The following is a 26,476-nucleotide window of genomic DNA, read 5'->3' on the forward strand; positions in this document are numbered from 1 at the left end:
CTCCCAGTAAATTGTTCCAGTTTTTATGAAATGATTACATGTCTGTTGGGCTAGCGAGCCAAAAAATTACTCTCTAATCTAATCACTTGGAGTAGGAGTGGAAGAGGACTGCATTCCAGTTTCTGCTTTCAGGATTATCCAGTTATTTGATAAGAAACATTGACTGGAGAAAAAATAAAAGCCTTGATCTGATAGAAGAAACGATCATGTTCAGTGCCTATCTGAGAATACCTAGCTACTCTCAGCAGTGAGACAGTGTTGGTCATGTTGCCAACCTATCATTCAAGAAATTAGGGACTTTACTGGCAGAAAAGTAAGTGCCTAGAGACTTAAGATCCTGACAGGGTCAGCTAGCAGCAGAGACAAGATTTTAAGTATTTAAATTATGGTTTGACATCCCCATATGCATGTAGGACATGCTAGAGATACTACTGCTTCCAGCTTTCTGTAAAACATTAATCTTATGGGGAAGTCCAATGACTGCAAAGAAAGAGGACACCCTGGACTGATTTAGTCTTGTTCCCTCTCCCACATGTAGCACACTGCCATTAATAGTTCAAAATGATAGAAATAACTATGTCATTGTTGAATGACACAAGGAATGAGCTGACCTGCTATCTACATACTACTCCCCATGGAATATTGGCATAGCCTGTTTGCCACGTAAGATAAATAAATAGGGTTTTACCTAGTGGTCTGAGAAATAAAGCTCACAATGGGCAGATCTGTTTTAAAAACACAAATACACTACTAGGAGACAAGAGTGTGCCACCTATGAGATCACTAACTAAGGTTGTGTGCAAGACTGGGAAGAGGATGGATAAAATAATGTGAGGACCACCACTGAAGGGAATGGAAAATCATGTATTTTAAGCAAGGAAGCAGCCCAAGAAAAATGAAACATCAAGATAAAACAATGAAAAAGTATTGGGCAGGATAAAAGAAAAAAAGAAGAACACAGAAAATAGAAAAATTGTAGAAAAGAAGAAGAGCCATCAAGGTCATCAGCTGACAAAAGAAGTCTCTGAAAAGCATTTTCATGCCTTTGTACACGGGAAAAGAACAGTCTTCTGTTCATTTACATGTACTAGGGTTTTTTTTCTGATTGCAGAGCAGTACATAATGCTTTTGTGCAATACATTCCTTATTTTATAAAGGTCTCATAGAAACTACACACACACTTAATATGTATATAAACATATTTTATAATAAGATAGCTCATTCCTTAACTTCACAGTGAAAATGAAAATTATCTGGCTTTCAATAATGAAGAGGAGAATCAGATTCAGGTTAATGAGAACATTTGTCTGATTAACCTTCTCCACAGTCAATGACTCGTAATGGTCCATCAGTCATCCATGCTTAAGTAGTGCCGCCAAATGTATTCAATCCATGCCCAAACATGTATTTATAGAAACAATCATAGGCCATTAAGTAAAATCTGGAACCACGTGTTAGTCAATGAACATCAGGAAAACCAAGCTTAGAGCATTCAAACACCTAAAGATGTGCTCGTCACGACCAAATTATTAGAGTTTACAGTCTGGTATTATAGAGCCAGGTGAGAATTGAATCATATGAGGGAAAAGGGTCGCAAGCAATAAAAAATCCCCAGAGGTTTTGGCTTGTTAATGAAAATGGTTCTGCATAGTAGTGACTGAAAGATAATAGTGCTTAGCAATTGGAAAATGACATTTCTGTATGTAAAATTAGTTGTTGGTCTTATTCCAGTTAGCAGCAGTGAGAAGGTAGCTGTATTATTAAACCCTATTGTGCTCTGATGGAAGAAGGGCTGGAGTTTGAGAAGCCAAAATGAGGAGGTAGGATAGACTTCATTCCCTCTGTTAATGGCATGGTTCAATTGTTCCCATAGAACTGTGGGGAAATTCCCTTTTTCACTGCCTTTTCAGTATCTGTTACAGAGACAAATACAAGTGGCTTTTTTCTGAAAATACCAAGTAAATACCTGAAATGCCGTTAACACTTCTTTAAAAAATAAAAAACAAAACCACAATGTGCAGGTGGAACCCAGGTGTTGGTCTAGACCCCTTCAGGTACTCAAAGGGGTCATTTTGGGAAACGACAAGTGAAACCATTTGGGATTTTTGTTGCTGTGTTTGAGGCCATACATCAGGCACTAGCTGTCAGTAGTTAAGAACTGTTCCTGTGGGTGGGTTACTACATAATATTTTCATAGGATTTGTTGAACCTTTCTTTGAAACATATGGTATTGGCCACTGTGCAAGTAATGGTAGCGGACTCATTAGACTAGTGGCCTGTTAAAACATGGCAATTCTTCTGCTCCTGTGGTATTTAAGGACAACAATTCATTGCTAGTAATTTACTGGATAACTGTTGATTTTTGTCTTTATAAACTGTCACAGACAAAGGTCCAAACTTTCAAATATGGCTATTATTCCAAATTAATTATGATTCCCTCCATAAAAACCTTCCATAAATCAGAGGATTCATTAAGATAAAAAATTTGAGAGTGTGAATTAGTAGACTATATGTTGTTTCAGGCTTCAGATAAGGTTATATCTGCAAATGAATATCAAAGCACAAATTGAAAACATTGAATATTACAAATGAATATCTGATGACAAACTAACTTTTGAAACACAGAACATAAACAATGTCTTTTGTGCACACTTAGGATGCAAAGTTACAAAAGATCAAATGCTCATAAAACCAAATTGTAGTATGTGTTGAATTTCAAGTGCCAGATACTCAGCCTCAACAGCTATTTTGCCAAATCCTGTCTTTTCCACAAGCCAAGCCAAAGGACAGACCCTGCCTCTAACCCTCCATCACCGTGCTCTCTAAGGGCAGATTTTGGCCTTCGGTGTGAGGGCTACACCCACCTCACCCACAGCCCCACGGGTCCAACAGCCATACTGTGGAAAGCAACTGGCCAGCAACTTAGTTCGTCAGCAGCACTTCCTTATTTACGTTTTGCTAATTACATTATTGACCTTCCTCTGAGGAAGTTCTTCTCTTGTGACAACAGTATTAACTCAATTAATTTAAAAATGAAAGGTGTTTCTTCTTTTTTTTAATGCAGCAGAGAGCGTTCTAAAAATGGCATGGAAAGGAAGGGTACCAGAGCACAAATACCTGTGCTGCCTATATTCGGCCATCTCAGACTAATGGAAATTATTCTCTTTCTCATTACCGAAAGTATAGATTGTGAGCAGAAATGGGCGAACTACCTCTTCACCATAATAATCAGGAAATAACATGTGCCTAATGAAGGTCATTGCTTCACTTAATCTAATCCGCTGTGAACAGAATATTGTTCTTCTTTTACAACACAAAAAGAAAGAAAAATATTTGATCGATATAAACAACATAGAGGACAAATCACTAGGTGGCCGGTAAAGAATAAGTTCTAGTAAGCAAAAGGTAAAATCATAAGGAGGCAGGTCAGAAAAGCATTTTGAGAGACAACTGGCTAAAGGAATCAAAAAAAGTAGTCAAATTGTTCTCAAACATGCTGCGAGCTGGCAGCCTGCCAGGTAATCAATAAGGCCCACAGGGCTTCCAGAAGGAGAAAAGCTAAGTGGACTCAGTAACCACGGAAGAGGATCTCAGAGAGATTCCCATTGCATGGGCTTTCCTGGTGAGAAAAAAATAGGAGCGGCTCAAATGTAGTAGGGGAAGATTTAGGACAGATCAATAAAATAGGTAGTAATGAATCAGCAGGACCATAGCATATTTCCCCAGGATTGTAAAAGAACTCCTAACTGCAGTGCACAACCCACCACTTAAAAGGTGCTAAGGGAATAAAAAGGCAGATGTGATCCCATTTATGGAAAAGAAAATTAGAAAAGGTCCAGATATCTACAGACCTGTAATTCTGACTTGGGAACAGTGACCTGGGAAACTTATGATAAAGTGTAGAAATAAGAGACACTGCGCAAACATGATACAATTGGAAAAAAAATACTTTGACTTCTGTAGGGAGAAAATCTTCCCTCATAAATCCACTGAGCTCCTTGGAAAGAGTCAGTGAGAGCACAGATTGCAGTGGTGCTGTCGATGCAGCATACTTGTGTTTCCAAAAAGGTTTTGACAAGGTCCTTCCCAAAAGGTTTTTAAATAAATAAAGCTCTTGTAGTCAAAAACAAAGGGTAGGAACAAAAGGTCGTTTTTTTAAAGAAGGGAGATTTCCAGAGGAGTCCCACCAGCATCTATGAAGCTGTGTGCTCCATTTACCCATAAATCATCTGAGAAAAGTGAATAGCAGCGTGGCAGAGTTTGTTGATGATACAAAATAGTTTAGGGCAGTATAAACAAAAGGTGACTGCAATGTAGCAGAGACAGCTCGCAACAGGACACACGGGGGATTCATCTTACCTAACCACGGACATCTACAACATAGCTGTTAGAGAAACCGAGAGTCACCTGAGGCTCCTTTCATACTCAGTGGAGAGAAACAGGCATTTTAAAGGCTTGATTCCCCTGCTCTGTTTGAGATATATACATTAGACTTGGAGGAATCACAACCCTAGAAATGCCTCTTTCTCTCCACTGCCTATAATGGGAGCACACGGTGGCTGACTCAGATGCCGTTCATCTACATTTAGTCTGATGAACACACTCTGAGTATGCAGGCAGTAAAATAACAGACAAAATTCAGTGTCAATAAATGTAAAGTAATGAATATGGAGGGAATCAACCTTAACTAGACATATATAATTTAATGGATTTTAAACTGGCTATTACCATTCCGAAAAGAGGACTAGGAGTCCAGAGCTGCCTTTACCGCAAGGCCACTGAGTAATCACCTGGGACATCATTTAGGTGACAAAGTTTAAAAGGGCCTTAATAATGCACAGTGAAACAGAAAACTGTGACAGAGGGTAGGAAACACTGAAGCACTTGTAGATTGACCAGAACTGTGATCCTTCCACAGCAAGAAACCGCAGAAAAACCCTGCAAAACTGAATTGTTTGATCTATAGCATACATTATGCAAATGTATAATATTTTCAACAAGCTGAATATAGGCATTTGGGAAAATGTCTAAGCTGCTGATTGAAGATCGATTCTTAAGAACTGCCAAAACTGCAAATCCAATAACATGCAACAAAAAATTGTGAATTAACAGTTTCCGTGTTGGAGACCTTCCAAACACAGGTAAGACTATGAAAAATGGCAGAAGAAAAATTAAAAAGAGGTAGAAATGTTCTTCCATGTCCTTCACAACAGGTATACAACAGCTCCGTGCAGGAAAGAAAGCAGATGTGTTTCCAGCTGTTGCAACCCCTTAGAAATACATCAGATTATATTCTGTTCTGCTTGAAAGAAAAAAAAAGATCCAACTCAATATTCAACAGACCTGTACTAACGTAGGGTTAAACAGGGTGTTTAAACCACAACCTTTGCAGAGTTTGAAGAAATGCAGAGGTAATCCTTCTTGCTGGAAAGAGGCAGAAGCTCAGTTGTCTTTATAGACCCTCTAGTACTTGTTCCCAGAGCAGGAGCGACAGCAGAGGCTGGGCAGTGGGACAGTGGCAGTGGGACAGCAGCGGTGGTGGCACTGGCTGTGGTGGCTCCGCTTTCCCCCCGGATCCCACCGCACCATGGCTGACGTTGAAACTTCCAGCACATCATAGGCAGGAATTTGCCCATGGGCACACAGAGCACAAAGGCTCCGCATCTTTTTTTTTTGCCTCTCCCTTGTCCAAAAACTCATGCTGAATGATCTAAACCTTTGTGGTTAACAGCTTATTTAATAAAATATTGATTTTTTTTTTCCTCATGCTTTAGGAAATAGGATCTTCAAGCACTTTGATGAAGTACTGTAGTTTCCTCAAAACTCTTTTCAAGGTCTAACTGAAAGTCTAAATCCTAAACTGAATGTTTCCTATTAAATTATATCCACATTTCCTACAAGTCCTATAAAAATAAAGTATGCCCACTGAGATTGCCGATGAAGGAGAACACCACAACTTTTCTGATTTCTCCAGCGGTAGAGGCCCATCTACAGCTACACATGGAAAAATGGATGAGTGTGGTTTTGAGAGGAAAATACCCTCAGCAAAAAACAGAGGAGTGAAGCAAAAAAATCTGTAATAGTTACTTGTTAACTAAAACTAAACAAAGTGGAAACTAAATGGTATGTATATCTTGAAGAAAAAAAAAGGTTGCATGTGTATTTTGGATAGTATAAAGTGCAATTAGATAATATATAAAAGAAATGTGTACATTATTTACTTCTAATTAACGTTCTATAAACTTAGTATTAGAGATGAAGATGTACTACGAGGTAAGGTATATAAATTTTATTTATCTCTTAAAAAAAATGAAAACAGAAACCATCAATATTTTTTAATCATAAATGAAAACAAGAGTATCTGTAGAGTTCTGAGATAGGATTTAACTGAGTTTAACTTGATGTTATAATACAAATATGGGATACAGACACCTGTAGAGAAAATTTTTCAAAATACCCGTGGTATACCTATGAGTATTCATCATAATATAGTTAAAATAGAATCCTATCAAAGAGTAACACTACATTTTGTTGATGATACATAGGAACTGTAACTCTGAACTGATAAATTCTGAAACAGAAAGTATCATAATCTGAAATACCGCCTATGGAAAGCACATTTTAAATATTTGTCAGTTTCTTTCACTGCTAAGTTTTTAATGTAATGGTTCACATGAAAATTTATTTTAAATCTAATTCTACTTTTTTCCCCACATATGAGTTCCCTGGAATAAATAAGGAAAAAATATTTTTTTTCCTGAAAACTTCTAGAACTTTCCTGTACCATATTAATTCTTTCTACAAAGAGGCTGAATATTTGCTGAAAGCCTTTCTGAACAAGGATTTTCAGTTTGCCCAGTGAAAAGCATCTGGCTGCATAGCAGCTTTAACCAGCTTTAAAATTTCTGTCACTCAAGTAGGAATAAATGGGCTCTTGGTTAGAAGAGCTTGTGATGTTCAGCCATCTTTAAACTTTGTTTAAATACGAGATAAACATGAGTTCGGTGCACATAACTAAAATCATTTCAAAGTGTAGTCTATACACTAATGCCAACTTAAATCAGCCGAAGATCTAGTCAGAAATATTGTCCAGAGCGCTCACAGAAACCTTACACAGATTGCCTGTCTGCATATTTTCAGTATACTCTGTAAGAGATTACGCTGGAGAAAGTCATAGGCAAATGCTGTTATATCTCCTGTATGTTATCTGCACTGGCAAAACTAATGCTTTATGTTTTTCTCTTTTTAACTTTCACAATAAAGGCTTGCAACCATTAGCAGAGAAGTCCGGATAGATAAGAGGAAAAGGTCTAGCGCATTATGGTACTAAAGAAAACTAAACCAATTTGCTAAATGGTTAAACCAAAAGAAAGTGAGAAGTCTTCAAAATATTGACACTACTGCCAAAGGAAATGCCCATCAACTTTGTTAAGTACCTTCAGGTTACTCCTTTTACTGTGATGCGAAAATAGTTAGAAAAAGAACTATCTGCATGGTGTGCTACAGCAGCAGAGCTGCAATAAAACAAAAGGCTTTATTTGTGGAATAGAAAACGTGAGTGTTGATTTACTTCACTACACTACATAGAAAAAAGGTTAAACAGTGTATGACTTTTTAAACTGAGAATTCAGAGGCTGTATCTGAGGAAGTTCCCCACTGGTTCTCTCCATCCACAAACATGTGTCTGGCAGTCAAGACTTCTGCTCAAACTCAAAACTGAGAAATAAGTTAGATAGACATAAAATGCAATAGACTTGAGGAAACTTCTCTAGGTCTTCCAAAGCCTAGACTAAAACCAAACGTCACCAAGGAAAGAATCAGTAGCCTTGCCTTCTTCTTTCCTCTTTTAATCTTGATCACCATTATTGGCCACCATAAGGAAAAGACAAGACATTGTCCTGTCCCAGCTATATTTAGAATAATGTCTTTGGTTGGTGGGGTTTGTGTTTATAGGAGAGACAATGAGAGGCAGTGGAAGGAATTTGTTGTGTAAGGACAACACATGCAGCTCTGAACTGAATGACCAGAAGAGTTACCCCCAAAGTAAGTCCTCCCCTGAGAATTAAAATTCTTAATGGACCTAGCGTGCTAATAAAAGGGTAAAATGCACCTTGACCAGCTCCATAAGGAAAAAAAAAATGGAAAGGAGATGCTCTACCACATATTGAATCGTAAAGCCTCACACATCAGTGCAGGGAGTTGTGGGGGGAGTTGGTCCGTGACATGCTGCTTCGTCACCCCTGTCATCTGCTGTGTGCTGAAACTCTACCTTCATGGCAAGAAATAATTTTATGGCACTGATTTCCATGACTATTGCTCCTAAGGTCACTAAAGCCAAGGCAAAAATGCCCAAAATCCCACTGACTGCACCAAGGGTAACATCTTAAGACTGCCTTATGCTCTGCAGGAGCCCTGGGGCAGAGGAAGAGTTCTGTCCTGATGCTGGCATGGAAAAGGTGATGCTCCCTGCCCCATGTCGCATGCAGAGGCAAAGGGTGGTGGCACAAAAGGCACAAACCCAGCTCCTGAGGGCATGAGGCAGCGAGGACGGTGAGCGGGGCACCGCTCTAGTAGGATGCCCACAGCCCGGGGGGCAAACACCAGCACACACTGTGCTCTGGGGCTAAACACCCCAGAGTCCCTGTCCTACCTCTCCCTGACAATTTCCAATTTCTGCTCCAAATCCTCCCACCTGAATTCCTGAGTGGCAGGGATGACCTCCATGGGGCAGTTGCCTTGACACGGGATGCGAGGAGCCCTCTGCATACATAAAACTTCAAAGACCTTGGTGAAGGCCATTCCTGACATCTTTCTCCCACTCCCATTTCCAAATGCAGCATCAGAGTCCCTCCCGTCTTTCCAGCTGATGAAATATAGCTGTTGTAAAATGCTAGCTAACCACATTTAGCAAATGGAGATAATCAAATAAAAATGAAACTATACTTCCTAAAGAAACACAGTTTCCAAAACACAGACTTTGGCTAGAGACTGTGTTTTGCTTAAGAGTCTGCCAGGAGACCTGTGGACTGTTTTGTAAACAGTTCTCAAACTGGTGTTTGTGGGAGAGACACATGGGAAGGGGATAAGAGACAGATGGACATATGAAATGTATCCCAAGGAAAGTTCATCAGGAAAGAAAATGTTTGAGAGCTACTTTGATGGGGATCCATGAGAATTGTGTACAGTGGAAAAAGGTGAACGGGGAATTGTTTTTCATTGTTTCCCACTGTTTCCTGTTACACGGGAGCTAGGGGACAGCCTTGACTATATCTTTAAGACAAACAAAAGGAAGCATTTTTCTGACATAACACAATTTAATCATGTAATTTATTTTTACCAAAGTTATAAATGAGCTCTAAAGGAAATTAGACGAGTTTGTAAAGGATGGGATTACGAGGACTGTTTAGCAGGATGGTTTAGGTGCAATCTGCAACCCCAACAGTCCAAACCCAATAACTGCTGAAGATGAGATGGTGTCCTAGGGCACCAGATGGTGTTCCACACAACAGCATCCTTCATTTCTATTCTTTCTAATGCTCAAACCCTAGGCATCCTATATTCATCACTATTAAGGACAGCATTATGTGACAGAGCCTTAATTTGACCTAATTTGGTTGTTCCTACATTCCAGAACACAACCCATGGATCTTTCAGGATTCTTTCTGGCCTTTCAGTAGCTGAAAATCTCACACAGTAAACCAGAGTTTAAAATGGTCCATTCTTCTGCTCTGTTCCTTCCACATAAAAGTTTTCATTTTTCTTTCTTCCCCTAATACATGAAATAGGCTTGTGGTCAAACTCAGAGATGGCTTGAAATACAGAAGATGGTTTATTGAATGCTAACTTGTGAACCTTGCTCTTTTTTTTTATCCTTTCAACCTCTATTTTTAATGTTTTGCTTTGGAATAAGGGAGATCTTGATACAGGTACTGAGTGGTCCAAGCAGGACAATGCTCCCCTGCATCTGCTAATGACTGACAAGGAAGAGCTGGTTGGGGACATGACAGTTGGCGGCAGCCATGGTTATAGTGACCACGTAATAGTGGGGTCCAAGATCCTGCAGGAAGCGAGGAAGGAGCGCAACTCAGCACAGACCCTGTACTCTTTGCGAGCAGAATGCCGCTTGTTTAGGGACTTGGTTGGTGGGATCCCATGGGGCAGCTCTGAAAGATGCTCAGGAGAGCTGGCAAGCCTTTAAGGACAACATCCTCTAACCACGGGTGAGGTCCACCTTGATATTCAGGAAGACAGGTGGGTGTAACAGGAGACGGCTTGGCTCATGGCAGAGCTCCAATGCAGAAAAGCAGCGTATGCTGGGACGGAAGGAAGGGGAAGGGATAGGCTACAAAGGAGGAGTTCAGAAATGTTGCCCAGGCAATGATATTAGGAAACCCAAAGCTCAGCCGGAATTGACACCTGCAAGTGATGTCAAGGGAAGAGCTTCAGGCACTACTTTAACGATAAAAGTCTGAACAAGGAAAACGACAGCCCATTGCTGCCTGGGTGAGTGAACAGTGACAGCAGACATAGATAGGGGTGAGGTGTCTTCTGTCTCTTAGTCTTCAGCAACAACATTTCCCAGGGTTCAAAGGGGAGAACTGCCAGCAGTGGATGAGGGCCAAGTCAGGGATTACTTATAAGAACTTGACCCATACAAGTCCATGGGACCAGATGGGCTACATCCAAGGTTTATGGGAGAACTGGCTGATGTCCTTGCAAGGCTGCTCTCCGATGTCTTTGGAAGGTCATGGAGATCATCACAGGGTCCCCAACAACTGGAGAGGGGCAAATATTTCATCCATCTTCAAGAAGGCATAAAGGTCAATCCAGGGAACTGCAGGCTGGTCAGCCTCACTTTGTTCCCTTGGAAAATCATGCAGTGAGTCCTCTTTGAGTACACTTCTGGGCACGTGAAGGAGAAGAAGGTGACTGGGAATACTCCTGGGCTGCATTAGCCAGTAGATTGAGGAAAGGGATTATCACCCATTTCTCAGAACTTCTTAGACCACATCTAGATACTGAGCCAAGAACAACATGGACAAACTGGAGCGAGTTCGGCAGAGGCCCCAAAGCTGTTTGGCAGCAGAGGCTGAAGGAACAAACTTGGTCAGCCTGGAAGAGAGGAAGCTTTGGGGGGACCCAACAGCAGCACCCCAGTACCTATGGGGAGGTTTAGCAAGAAGACAGGGATGGGCTCTTCACAGTGGCGCACGGCATAACAAGAGACAACGGGCATATATTGAAATAAGAGACATTTAGATTGGTTGAAAGGAAATACTTTTTCCCCATCAGGCAGTGGAAAAGGCTGCCCAGAGAGGTTGTGCAGTCTTCATCCCTGGAGGTTTTTAGGACCCAACTAGATAAATCCCTGAGCAACCTGGTCTGGGCTCAGAGGTGACCCTGCTTTGAGCAGGAGGTTGGACTAGGGACCTCCTGAGGTCCTTTTCAGCCTGAATTATCCTATGAGCCTATGATACTATGATAGTAGTGACAATACTTCCTTTCACTCAGTGCTATAGATTTAATTATTTTTTCTATCCTGGTGATTTTAGATTAATTGCTTTAGTCTTTTAAAGAAATACATTTTGATGTGTGCTTTTGTGTGAATGATGATTACTTTTTCTGTCCTAACTTTTGAGCTATTAAACTTGAAGTCCTACTATTTAGCACTGCCAGTATTGAGTTTAATTTCTACTTCCAGTTACGACAGTGTTCCCTGTTACTGGAGTCTACTGCTAAAGCAGGAGATGCTGTCCTCTGCTCTTGTAAGACAAGGCAGAGGTCCAGCAATTCAGGCCGATTGACCACCGCTGAGTGCAGCTCTGGCACTATGAACCTTCTGCATCTCAGCCACTCCATGCCCCCCTCCTGTGGGGAGGCAGTTACAACATATAGTCAGGCACTATGAACCACAAAGACCCTCTCCAGGAGGCTTTTGTGGACAGCAGGAGTTCTTGCTAGAACAAAAAGGACATGTGTGCTGACTTTTAAGCTGTGGTGAGGGACCTAAGCCCCGTGCAGGGGAAGGGTGCTTCTCTGGATGAGACCTGTCCCTGCTCAGGCTCCAGAGCTACCTACCATCTTGAAATGGCAAACTTCACCCTGGAAAGAAATGCACACATGAGCTCACTGTTTCAACTTTCCTACACAAGTTTTTCTCAAATAGGGAAACACGTAAACCTTAGGTTATTCACAGACTGGGGGTAAATTATTTCTTCTGTCATATTGCTCAGGCAATTTTATCTTTTTGAATTATATGGAAATAAGAGCAATTAGCTTTTAGACTATTGTTCCTTTCATATATTTCAGCTGCCCATTTCCCATTCTTCTTTATAGGGCAGCTAACAGTAGATATTTTGCTCAGACAGCTTTTAAGAACTGGAATTCACAGAATACAAAATTGTATTTTTTCTTTACATTTTCCCCACTTCTCAGAAGGCTGCGTAGGACACATTTCATACCATACCTGTTTTGTTTCTTTCTTTTCATACTCTTAAAGCTGTACGCATGAGATGAGTAGTTTCTAAAACATATGATTATTTAGGAAGCAGGTAATGGGCTGTTACATCACAGATGCAGGTTGTTATCATTGTTCTTTGCATTCTTGAGATTTGTGACGAGGGACGCTTTCAATGATGTTTTCCTGTTGCACCAAGCAACCTGTTAAAGGCTGACATCAGATACATGCAAGTTTTCATCTTCTTGCATAAGAAATGAGTTGCAAGAATCCACAAATGTCCTGGTAATTCAGTGTACCAAAACCTCATGTTTGCTGTGAAATTATATATAAAATCTTAATTGTGTTCTAGCATCTTTTATTTTCTTTTTTCTTTTCTTTCCTTTTCTTTTTTTTTTTTTTTTTTTTAATATAATGGCTTGGGACCTCCTAGCAAAAGAGAAAACCTCTGGAGCACAAATTAGCTGTAAAAAAGCTGAGATATTTTCTCCCTGTGGGCATCCTGAGCTGGGACCGCTGAGTAGTGCCAGGCAGTGCCCAGCTGCCTGGCAGTGTGAGAGCCCCAGGCTCAGCACTACAGGGAAAATGTAGCCTCCAGCTTCCAGATCTCAGGTAGTAATTCTGCCCATTCACCTTCCACATGGATCTCTTGTCTTGGCAAGGCGAAAGCTCAAGGATCCCTGTCCCACTCTTTCATGCACAGCACAAAAAAGCATTTTGACAGCGTGGAGATGTGGTCTGTAGAGCTGCATCTCTGTGCTCCTCTCCATTGCAGCCCTACAAGCCCACAGCTCTGCCCTTCTCCATGGTGCCAGGTAGTGTTTGACAGAAATACCCGCTTTTGTGCAGCGGCTTTTTTGTGCAGGGTTAAGACTTGAAGCCAGGCAGTAGAGAAATCTTAAAAAAAAATTATCTTCAAAGTGAAGGATGGTGGAAAAATCCTTAACAAATGTCACGCCAACAAATACATTTAACTGCAAACTTAGGTTGCATGGGATTCTTCTTGGGCCAGGAGGAGGATGGGAAGGAAAATTATTGCAAGATGTTCTAATAAATTAATGTTGTCTTGAAATTAAAAGATCACTGCTGTGGAATTTGATCCCATTGTCTTGAAATCCATGGGGGTCTTGTACATAAGGAAAAGCTACTGTACATTTTTCCCTATGGAAAAATCTGAGTTTATTTAGACTAGCGTATAAAGAATATTCCAACTCTGCTGTCTTAGAAACATTTATAATTTTAGAAGAGAGAGACTCAGAATGATTATTGGTATCTATATTTTAGAGTATCTTCTTCACACTGAACACATCTCCGAGCAGAAGCCTGCACAAAGCCTATGGGGCACTTGTGGACAGCCTGAACTGCATTACGAAATGAGATCCAGGCTTGGAAGAGGATCGTTTTGCAAACATGAATTTGCCTGCTGTGCTCCCTTCATCTTTTCCCTGCCTGTCCCCTGAGGTCCCATGTTACAGCCAACTGGTGTTTTCCACTTTATTTGTCTGCTGTGGCTTTCTGCTTGTCAGGTGGTTAGCCACGACTTCTTGTACTATGCCTACTGCACCTTGTGGGATTCCCAGGTGGTCTCTCCTGCAAGTACTAGGCAAGATCCACGCTGCTTACCTTTTATGGAGAAGCCTACAAAACATAGCATCATTTGTCCTAGAAAGCACAACATAATTTTAATTATGTTATTTGGTTTGGACTTCCTTTGCAATAACGGCAGGAGAAAGTAACTTTCTTAGGGAGACATTCTAGTTCCATCAAAGCCATTAAGCATTATTAGTACCAGCAAGTTTTTGGGAAATTCTGTGGCACAGGGTAAATCTTTTGTGTACTGCCAAGTCAAGACCAGAGTTATTATCCGGGCTTTACGAGATTTTTGAATGCATAAAACTCATTATTTTTATATTTTCTCCCTTATTTTCTAACGCAACAGAATGGGGCTATGGTATTTTGTGCGCCAATGAAATTATATTTGGTATTTAATAAATCTCACCACTGCTGAGCTTTTTTACATGATAGAAGAGGTTTATTGACGGCTCATTTTGTGGTCCTGGTATTAAAGCGCTTGTAGCCTCTCATTTGAAACAGTTTCTCACAGTAATATGAAAACAGCTCTAGATGTGTTTTAGGCATCAGCCAAGATGTACCCAAGGGGTGCAATTATCACTTACTATATTAAAGTAAAAAGAGGAGGTGTTGTACTGAAAATATCCTGAGATAAACAAGGATTCTAGAAAAAAACGTTGGTTTAAGTTTAGTTTTATTTTTCCAGAGCTACTCACTAAACCATGTGAGATATTTTTCTGTACAGGTTTTATTATTTTATTTTTGGAGGCACAACTAGCAGAGGCTGAGATGTCTCAGACCAAGGATTTAAAATGTTGGATGATTTGAGATATCTGTCTTTAATGAATAACTTCCAATAAAACCATATTGCACAGGGCTGAATGGCAGTCATTGCCATGAGGTTCTTTCAACTTCCAGTTGTAGCCCTCCACGAGCTCTAGGTATGTGGAGCCTTCAGCCCGCATGGCACTGATTAAACCATCAGGGTCTAAAAATAAATAGCACAGACAAGATGATGGAGGAAAACCAGCTGAGGCATTAGTGCTTGCTGCCAGTACCTTTGTACATCAGAAACCACTGTAAATTTTCTGATCACTGTACTTCCATAGCTTCTTCAATTAAGTCATTCTGTAAATTACTACACAGTCCCTTGCTGAGAAGGATTCAGGACATGAGGGATCTGTGGCACTTCTGGTTGTTATCTTCTCTAATGTACCCTCACTGCAACTAATCACGAGACTTTCCATCTACCTTACATCTGGAAGAACAGATTTATGTATGAAAGACAAAGGCTTTAAATCAGTCAATGATGTAAGCTATGAATAACTTCATTAGAATCAATGTATTCAGTGCAGTTTAGATAAGACTCAGCCAAAAGGACTCTTAACTGTAATCCAGTCCCAGTACTGCCTTGCATGGTGAATCATAGCCTTATGGGCACAGATTTTAAATCGACAAATTGTTGATGGGTTAATGGATATCCCTTTCCCTTGATACTTTGCTTCACGTCAAGAGTTGGAGAAAAAGTTCAGGAGGGATGAGTGATTGTACACGGTTATTTTGTAAAGGTAATATGGGCTACAGTGTGCTTTATATGGGTAAGCGCACTGGGACCTCATTTTGGGTCCACTCTGCTCCCCACAGCTTGGAAGTGCCATGAAACTACAGAAAACACACACAGACAAAACAACATTAAAAGGTATATCTATCTAGTGAGTTAGGTTAGACAGAAGAAACTCGATTTCTACAGCCTGCCAAAGAGAAGGCTCAGGGGAGACAAGATCACAGAATATAAATACCTTCAAAGGAAGGGGATTATTCACATTACCAGAACATGACAAAACAAAAAGTCGCAGCTTCAAACTAGGGAACACAAATGTGGTGGAGTAATTAAGCCCTGAATGGAGCATGGTGCCAATGAAGAAGGGGCCAAGAGGGAGGAATGAGGTCAGAAGAGAAGACTTAAACTGATAGAGGAAGAGAGGATTGCAAACATAATTCATTCAGTGTTTGGGGAACTGTGGGATTAGGAGTAGGCAAAAGCAATATCCTTCCTCTCCGTAGAAGAGCTCTGGGGCCTGCTGCACACTGCCCACCAAGGCAAGACGTCCTTGTCTTCAGTGGTCTTCTCTGTGCAGGTAGTACTTGTCCAGGAAGAACCAACCTACCAAAAGAGGCCCATCACAAGCCCGCACACTATGTTCAACTTCCATGCAAGTCTGCACCTGCTGAACTTTCCCAAGGGTGGAGAAGAGTTCTTGGTCTGATCTGACCATCAGCATCACGTTCACCCCAGGAAGCATGAGAGCAGGAACCCTTCATTCTTTAACTTGCTGCCTCCGCTGTGATTATTAGCAAAAAAAAACCAAAACAAAACCGAAGAATCATCTGAAACATCACCGTGTGGAAAATGTAATTCAAGTTCATTGATTTGTAAAGTGGAGATGTACAGGAAACTGATACAGGAGCTATTTTGAAACTTTGGCTGGTACACACAGAATGGTATGCCTACAGTAGTAGTGGGAGAGGGCTGGGATGCTGGACTGCCAGAAATGCTCCTCAAGAAAAGGAGGGGGTGACCTGGCTGGCCCAGCCGCCAGGGACAGAAACCCGAGGGTGAAGCAGGGGTGCCCTCGCACCTCGCAATGCGGGATGGGGAACTTTCAGACCAGTAAAGCAGCAGGAGTTGGGAGGAAGCCCTGGACTGTGGACTCACGGTATACTCATCCACTGCATGGGCAACTTGCTCTCTTGGGCAAGAGATATAAATATACAAATATATCTTGTTGGCCAAGGTCAGAAAAAAGGGAAGTAAGGAAAGGCCACCTCCTGCCCCCAGGTCCTCCTGAGGCCGGGCAGGTGACACTGATAGCAAGCAAGACACTCGGGGTGCTTCAAATCCCAGGGCTCAGGTTTTGCAATATATTTCCCCTCCATCCACTCACAACGTGGGCTGCCCTTCCAGGAAGCTGTGATCGAGCTTTTTCCTTTAACTTCCCAATCCTTTATGAGAGCTAAAGGTTTTTTATTAAAATGTGCTACATAATAGTATTTAATTAGCTAATGTCTTTAATGTCTTACAACATTTTAAGAGTCATTCAATTTCTTTTCCCTTTATGGAGAACTCCAGATATGCAAAAAATAATCTCCATTTTAAAGGAAGAAGGAAGCACGTTTTGAAACAAATAATAAAGACAGATAAATCATTGCTTTCCAAAGACAAAGAAGAACATCTAAATTATTGGCAATCCAGAGTCAGAAATGGTTATATGCCCACAACTACCATATATCCTTTCCCCCACTGAAGCAATGTCAAATGTGAAGATGAGTTCATTATTAAAATAATATTAAACTTAAAATAATTGCTTATGCTTATTGGAAAAGGGCTGTGGCCAAACAACAAAACACCTTGGCAATATCAGAAGCAGAACATGGGTTCACACAAGAGACTATACCTTTCAGATGATACACATTAAAAAATGGTCTTTTAGATCAGGACTTTTTTTAGTTAAGTCATTGGTTCTAAAACAGACATAAGTTTAAAATATTGCCATGAGTTAAAATAAGCACTTATGTTTTGGATAAATAAAGAAAATTTCAGAAGATGGCAAATTACCATACTCAAGAACTATTTCTAGAAAAGCAGTGCCTGATTAGTCCATATTTTAATCAAGTAAACAGAGGACAACCAATTCTATAAATAATATTGGGGTTTATGTCACTAAAAATTAGCAGGATGCGATCTTTACAGTCTCAGTTGTTTTCAGATTAATTGGAATACATAATGAAAGTAATTACACTCTGATATTTTGGTGCATGTCTCAGTGTATCTTGGAAGCAGTCCAGTAAGTTGTCTGTCTATATCTGATTTATAGAATAGTGATTTGTCATTTTAAATTGGTCCTTATGAGCAATAAGCATGGAGTATTTGTATAAATAGTAAATGTCTCTTGATTTTTACCTTTCTGTGGCCCCCAAAAAGATGTCACTAAGAATAAAGTACTGAAAAAAATCCCATGTGATTTACTGACAAGAAAGTCCTTTTTGAAGCTAAAAAGTGAAAATTGGCCTGATATTCAACACACCTGTGTATACTACAGCCTGCATGAGTACAAATCACGTTACGAGAATGGAAACATTTTTGTGTTAAACATTTTTGGGATAAACAGTCTCTGCTATGTCAGGGAAGCAAGTCATCTTTTTTTCCAAAACGCAGTGGAGCTGGTAGAGCAGAAATGTGAAAAAGGCTGATTTTAAGACTGAGTGAAATCAGGGCATGACCTGGCAAAGAGAACAATTCTTTGCAGCCATTTGGGTTTTCATGCAGGATATAGGGTCTCTTCCACCCCATTCCTTTAAAAAAAAAAGATGCAGGATAATAGATGAAATTGGAGATTCAGAGGCCACAGCCCTTGGATACATACCTGGGGAAGGAAAAGACTCTTGAAGTCAACAGGAATATTTCCAGTGGTTTCAGCAAGCGTCATGCGAGGACTTGGAGGAGGCACTGGGAACACACTGGGAGCAGCACCAGGATGCTGGCAGGAGGGAGGAGGTGACTAGAGACAGGGATTTGGGGGGAGACCTCCCTGCATTAACCACCAGCAGGTTGGTGCTGCTTTCCATCCCTGTAAGCGTTCACGCGACTCTTCTTTTTCCCTTGGAGGAAGTTTTCCCTGCAACAGTGATACATAACATTCACGAGGGGCTGAAACGGGGTCAGCAGCAACCAGCGCAGCTACAGGCTGGGCATTTTAAAGCTAGCATCATCAGTCCTGCTGCAGTAACTGCCCTGCCACAGTGACCCGTGCTGTGAAATTCACCCTCTCAGGTCCCACCTTCATCCTGATGAGGCTTTCCAACACTGCCACTGTTGGCATTGCTCCCTCCCCAAAGATCACGCCCTGGGCTGCTCGTGTGCCGCATGCTGTGCCATTCCCCAAAGAGCTGTCTCCCCTTTCTAGGTGAGGGGACCATCTTTCACGCTGTTTACAGCTCAGATAAGCACCCAGCATCACTGCAAATGACCAGCAGGACTTTAATGGTATTTCCATTACAAGCAGATCCTGGCTTTACCCTCTGTACCCCTTCCCTAACCTCGCCAAGACGAAGCTAGGCACCATGGTAACAGGTCTAGGCCTTCATTTCACTGAGTCAAGCCATTCCCCCAACTCATTTCAAGCCTCATTTCACACGTTTCACAAAGTGTGGCGTTCACCAGTTGCCTTTGTGCTAACCAGGCAGTTGAGAAGAGGTGAGTGTCACCGGCCAGGCAGAGAACGAACCACCCAGACCCTTCCCCATGGCAGCCTGCGCTCCCTCTGCCGAGGGGCTTGCAGCTGGCAGCGTCCTGGCTCGCTGGGTGCACAGCTGGGCTCAAACCCTGCTTGGGCGGCATTCTGCATCACCCCGCCCGCTCTACCTATGGGCACGGTCATATTAGACCACTTAGTTATCCCTGAGTAAAGTTTAATTTTCATTGATTGGCATGACCATTTGCAACTTTTGCTATAGTTATGCTAAACTTGATATTTTTACAATGCCTGTTCACATTTTTTTCATCTGTCCCACATACCTTTACTCAAACGATTAGTTGTACATATATATTTATGTTAGATAATAGTGACAGGCGCATTTTCTGGTGATAATTTTTTCTTGAATTTTTTACGAGCAGTATTCAGATGAAAGTTAGAACTAAAATTTTAAGAATGAACAAAAAGAGCTTGTTAAAATTGCTTCTGCAGGTAAAATAATGACCTCTTATCTGCTGTTTACACAGGGAAAAAAACTTTTAAAACTATGCTTTGTATTTAAAACTAGTTTATTATACAAAAGAAATATTAACTGTAGTTAGTGAACTGACAGATTGCTTCTGGTCATCATGGGCCTGATTTCCAAAGGTATTTGGTGCCTAATAAAGCAGTTCATTACCTTCTGGGATTTCAGAAATACTTCAGTAGGCCGGCTGCTTTGTTTCTGTTGAAATCAGTGACAATAAGATGTCAAGGCACTTCTGAAAAGCAGCCATACATGCAAGAATATCTTTGTAAATACATCTAGCTATTCTTTGATTTTCAGAATCGGCTGATGTTTTTCCTGTCCATTTGAGGTTTTGTTTGTAAACTGGAAGACAGAAACTTTTTTCTTCTTTTTTAACTCAGTCTCTCAGCTTCAGATGAAGTAACACAAATGAAGAAAATATTATGTTTGCATCTCACAACTAAAAATTCCACTGGAAGTAATTCAGAAAAGCTTCTTCCATACAGCAGAAACTGAAAAAGCTCTGAAGTAAAAAAAAAAACAAAAAACCAACAACAAAAAAAAAACCCTGTTGATCCATTGTGGAGACTTACACAATATTATACATAATATTGGAAAAATTATTCAACTCATGTTGGCCATAGTGATACAGAAGATATTTCTCCCATTGGAAAAAAACACTTTTGAACTCATTAACATCTGAGAACAATCAGAGTAAATTTAGGCCTTAGAACAGGCTGTCATTGACATGAATGTAAATAGTATTTTTAAAGACAAGTATATTCATTTTAAATTAAGACTTCCAAATTAAAGAAAAAATGATGGCTTTTTATGTTGGTAAGCATGAAAATAAACTCTGATGCTTATGGCTTGTACCTTGAGATTAAAAATCTTTTAATCATATGTGATAATATCTACAAATCTGAAATATACCCAGTTGCACATTGTCTGAGTAGATGATGTTATGTAGTTACAGGTACATGTATAGTGACAACAGCACTAGTCCAGCAGCAGCAGCAGCAATTATTACCTTAAGCAACACAGGACATAACAGAAGCAGTGCGGTTGACAAGTATAAAAAGAAGACAACCACTCAGTGGCTAAAAATGAGTGATTCTGAACAAACGTGCATCTCCTGTTGACCTCAGCCCAACAAAAACCACAGCCAGCCAGTGACTTGCTGGCACCTCAGACAGATAGAAACCTGAGGAGGAGGGAGCTGGGTCTCCTCCAGGCCCTCAGGTTTTGGGAAGGCAGCGGGACGAGCAGAACAGGTGGGCACTCCACAGCCCTCCAACAGCTCAAAAGCTGGGGCAGATCTTCAGCCCCTTTGGTCCCTTCTGCCAGCGTGGACGTGGTCTTAGCAAGGAAATGCGCGTCCAGGCAGATCTCATTCAGTATGGTCATGGGTGCTCCAACACAAAGTGAAATATATTCGTTTCTCACAATCTTTCAGTGTGTGTTTTTATTGTCCCAATCTTGCTTTAATGCCTTGTCTAAGATATTATCACTTTTAATAAACAAATACTTATTATAATAAAGGTCATTCTGTCCATCCAAGTTCTAAATCAGAGTAGCAGCTACCATTTATAAGACTTCAATGGTCAGATATACAAGCTACCTAACATCATTTAGATAACGTGTTGGGGCTGAATGCAAGTGGTAATAAACTAATGTGGGTTCATTATGATGACTCAGAGAAACAATATTACATTATAAATTCCAGGTAATATGTTTCTGTTCAGAGTGGATATGGTCTTGCTAAGAAAAACAGGTGTCTTAAAAAGTTGTTCCTTTGGGCTAAAAAAGCTGCTTGAATTCTTGAAGGTAAAGATTACTGAAATACAGTGCAAAGACCTCTAAAAGGCTTAAAACTGAAGAGAAAAAGCGGGGGGGGGGGGGAGGAGATTTTCCTTTTAATATGCAAGTGACTTTCCTGTTATCCTATCATAAGAGCCTTGTTACCATCTAATTTTGGGGTTGCAGAGATCTGGGGAATCCAAGTGTGTAATAACACAGGTGCAATTTAAGACAGGTCAGACGGGAGCTTTATTAACCATGATCACAGTGAGAGAACACTTGGACAGCATCGTCCCCTCATGCTCTGCCAAGTGATTGCAGAGACCCAGTCTATAGACTGTGTCAGGGAAAAAAAAGGGAAAAAAAAAAAAAAAAGAAGAAAAAGAGGTGAGGAAAACCAATCATTTTTATGTTAACAAAGCCAGATATCCATCTCCAGCAGGTACGGACTCCTTCAGTAGCTTGCTAGCCACGACAGCTCTAAGAAGGACTCACAGAGTAAATAAGGTGAGGACACAGAGGGATGGCTCTTGGTGGAGCCTGTATTACGAGGCACACCCTGTACTGCCCTCGGTCAGCGGTGGGGAGGGGGAAAGAAACACAGACTGCTAGCTCTTACTCAAAAGGACTGTTCTTTTAGTTAGTATAAACTTCATAGCCAGACCTCTCAAAACTTAAATATTAATAATTTTACCACCACATTGGTAAAATATGCCTCAGGATGTTGACTCTTATAGTTTTCTCATGTCCAATCAATTCTGTATTATCAATCACAACAGTCTGGCTTTTTTATTTCCCCTTGACACATGCAGTTGGGGAATAAATATGCTCATAGTGAAAACCTGTTTTCTGCAATGTGCTGGCATAATCTTCCCAGTCACAAGAAGTTCATTGGGTCATGCCTAGCAAGTGAAATGAAAAAGACCTCCTTGCTGCTGCTCTCTCTCACCCCTTCCCTGATACACACACCAACTATTTGATGATACCTCAGTATATAATAATGTCTTCCATGTTGTATTCTCCAACTTTTATGGCCAGGTTTCCTAGCAGCAGGTTGTAATTGGAATCTGACTGTGAAATAAACAGGTACAAAATGACTGACAATTCCCAAAGATGTAAAAATAAGCACATTTTAACCCCATGCTGTTAAAAGAGTTCCTGCATGGATCCTACAAAGTATTGTCTTCACCTGAAGCTGAAGAAACACTTCAAAGATAAGGCCTTTTGTCTTTTTTTTTAAGCACATGCTACCAGAATTATAACTTTATAAAATAAGTTATGGCAATGTTGCACTTGGGATTTCTTTGAGCAAAGTCAAAGAAACAGCATTTGTACCATAATCACACAATGCTCCCCCTGTACTCTCTCTATAACTCTCCCTAACAAGTACATACTGAATTTTTCATTTGTGGAGAGGATTCATGTTAATATGATATTACAGTCTGCGTCTTTATCACATCAAATTCACATAACTAAAAACAAAACAAAACAAAACAAAACTGTAAATACCTTACACTGACTTTACAACTGGAAGTTATCAGCTATGCAAATTAACAGATAACACTATTCCTACTCATTCCAGAGAGATGAATAAACTTAAAAAAAAATAATTACATGCATTATAGAATCATAGAATCATAGAATTGTTTAGGTTGGAAGAGAACTTTAAGATCATCAAGTCCAATTGTTAACCTAGCACTGCCAAGTCCACCACTAAACCATTTCCCTAAGCACTACATCTACACATCTTTTAAATACCTCCAGGGATGGAGACTCAACCACTTCCCCGGGCAGCCTGTTCAAATGCCTGACTACCCTTTCAGTGAAGAAGTTTTTCTTGATATCCAATCTAAACTTCCCCTGGTGCAACTTGAGGCCATTTCCTCTCGTCCTATCACTTTTTACTTGGGAGAAGAGACCGACCCCCACCTCACTACAGCCTCCTTTCAGGTAGTTGTAGAGAGCAATAAGGTCTCCCCTCAACCTCCTCTTCTCCAGACTAAACAACCCCAGCTCCCTCAGCTGCTCCTCATAAGACTTGTGCTCTAGACCCTTCACCAACTTCGTTGCCCTCCTCTGGACACGCTCCAGCACCTCGATGTCCTTCTTGTAGTGAGGGGCCCAAAACTGAACACAGTACTCGAGGTGCGGCCTCACCAGTGCTGAGTACAGGGGCACTATCACCTCCCTGGTCCTGCTGGCCACACTGTTCCTGATACAATTGTGTACATTGTACATAAAACTCATTTCTACTTTTTGTTTTATCCTCATATACTTCCATATACACTTTTCACAGTGCAGTGCGGTCTTCGTACAAATACTATAGACTAGAGCTACTCAACCTCTCTACCCCCATGTCCCATATGAAAAAATAAAAATTCCTAGGTGTCTTACCAGGGCCTGTGACTCTGGGGAGAATTAGGGGTAGAGGTGATTTACAACTCACAATTTGAGAAAAGCAATTGCAGACTGGCTCTTTGTAGTTAATGCTGCCAAACTCTTCCCATCAGAAACCCTTCATTTCAGTCATTCAGAACTCTTCCAGAACTTAACTGTTGGGGCTGAAATTTTCCATGTCTGTTTTCCAAAAGAGTGTCAGCATAAATTGTCCAGTTGTTTCCAATAATAAAGTCAGAAGAAAATATATTATTTGCCAATCATACTATTTACCAGTGATTACTACAACAGTTTTGTCAATAATTTCTGGCAGTATGATGACTCGAGGCAAGGAAGTGAAATTTGGCATTGAATAGTCTTTGTGTGATGGATAAGCCTTTTGTTGTGCATCTATGTGTGTGGAAGAGTATAATGCTCAAATGTAGCCAAGTTATAAATAATTGAGAAAATATCTGATTGCATATGCTTAGTAGCAGTTGATAAATAGCATTTCCAAGGATATTGTCCACGCTAAGCCTATTTTCTTTCTGACTCCAGCATAAAGGAGGCTAAGATAAGACTTTCCCTGCAATTGCTCTTCCCAGATGCACTGTCCCAGGAGCCAGACATGAAACCAAGGTGGAGGTTACACAAGGTGGCTACGTCGATAGGACCGCTCCCTGCGGTGGGAAAGGGAAAGGCATCGGTCTCCTTTCAAGCCCTTTTACCTAGCTAACCTCACAAAACCATTCCCCCCAAACCATCCTTCTGCAGCCACTGATGGCCCCTTAGCTGCGCGCCCACCTCGAGCGGGAGGCTGCATTTGTCCTGCAGGAGCGCTGGGCTCTCACACCCACATCTGACATCAGGGAGGGCTGTACTGTGAACAAATAATGTCTGAGGAATACTTGTCTATTGTTTTCTTACTCAATGTCCAAAATTTGTAGTTAAAGTTATTACTTATATTCCTCCGCTTCAGCTTATTATCTGAAAAATGGGACTAATAATACTCTTCATTGCAGCAAAGGAGTATGGCAATAAGTTCATTACTGCTTGCGAAACAGCTGGGTACACTAATGATGAACATGAAAGAAACGGTCATAAGGAAACAAATAATTCTGCATTACAGCAGGTTTGCACAATGTGAAATGAATAAGGCATTGGATGTTCAGCGAACACAAGGATAAAATCAAATACTGAGTTCATTAATGGGCCATCTATATGAAGCATGTTTCCATGCTGGGTGTCTGACTTTAAAGTATTTCAGCAGAAGAGGTCCATGAGCAAGGACAAAAAAAAGCATGTGTTCTCTTAATTAAAGACGGATCACAATGCACAAACCCAAAGGAAGCTACTTAAAATTGCACAGATTAAAGCCAGAAAAAAACAGAATTATGTTTTACTGCTTGACTTCCAAAGCTTTGTGTCCTTTTAACATTTTTTTAATACATCATGTTAACACATGCAAATAATAACAAAATGCAGGATGGCTAAACTGAAAATTATAAGGTTATGGCTTTAAGTGCTGATACGCTTTCCTAGGAGTATCATTTAGACCATATGATTTTACAATATGTAAACATACTACAAGGAACACTGAGACCTGATTTAGTACCTAACTGAATATATTCCTGAAACCTAGAAGATACAAGAAAAAGATCAACCTCAAAACTCCTACAGAAATCAGAGTTTTAATGTAAAGAAATGTAAACAAAACACAGGATGACAGCAGCAACATGTTTTCCATTTTTTTCTGACATCTTTCTGGGGTTGATGTGATTTAATACCGAAATACAATCCAATGACAAACAGTAAAAATCCCTCTTTGATGTAATTTCACAAAGCGATCCTCTTTAAGAGCAGGTTTTCCACGAACACAGGGTGACAGCTGAAAAAAAGGTCAGGCTAAACCTTTACCCAAGGCAGTCACTTTGGTTTAGAGTCTCTCACCTTGTAAATAAGAGGGCCAAGGTACCGGGCTGGAGATCATCCATACTATTTAATTTTTCCAATGTCCCCCATCCCTGCCTCCACCTGACATCGCCCCCACCGCTGTCCCAGCAGACTCCACACCCCTGGGCATCCCCACCTGCCCCGTGCCGTGGCCGGGGGAAGCCGAGGCATACCTTAAGCTTCACGCCACTGCAACAGCATCACTTCAGACACTTCTACCTCACAAAAGCAAATGCAAACCAGCTCTAAGCTAGTGTCATGGGGATGCCACAGGGCATCTGGAAGAGACACAGAGCCAAGGGCTGTGTAGGCTAGACGTGGGCAGCCTATGACTGGCGGCCAAAGGGCCGAAGACCCTCTCTGGTCTCACTTCGTTTAGCAGTGCAAGGGTAGCCCAAGGGACCTGTCCCACCTGAGGGACCAGACTGCTCCACTGAGGGCTTCCTAGGTCCTCTCCTCCAGTTCATGCCTCTCACTGGGCAAGCTGGCACCCTTGGAGCCCCCGTTCCTCAGCTCAAACCATCAGCAACTGATTATGGATACAAGCCCCAACGGTTT

General features: G+C 41.0%; 1 protein-coding gene across 3 annotated transcripts in view; it reads right to left on the bottom strand.

Annotated features, from left to right (window-relative positions):
- Positions 1-26,476, bottom strand: part of LOC148054545 (uncharacterized) — an 83,753-nt gene that overhangs the window by 15,137 nt on the left and 42,140 nt on the right. The window contains exon 3 of one of the 3 annotated variants that reach the window (XR_015706414.1): positions 18,454-18,705. The exons of 1 other annotated variant lie outside the window; for it this stretch is intronic. The gene's annotated coding sequence lies outside the window, so the exon portion shown is untranslated. Of the gene's footprint in view, positions 1-18,453; positions 18,706-20,266; positions 20,313-26,476 lie in introns of those variants that run through there. One more of the 3 variants, XM_087765166.1, reaches the window with a different exon arrangement.

Source organism: Nipponia nippon, unplaced genomic scaffold, assembly GCF_047370975.1.
Source record: "Nipponia nippon isolate SJK-2023a ecotype South Korea unplaced genomic scaffold, ASM4737097v1 scaffold_3, whole genome shotgun sequence".
NCBI lineage: Eukaryota > Metazoa > Chordata > Aves > Pelecaniformes > Threskiornithidae > Nipponia > Nipponia nippon.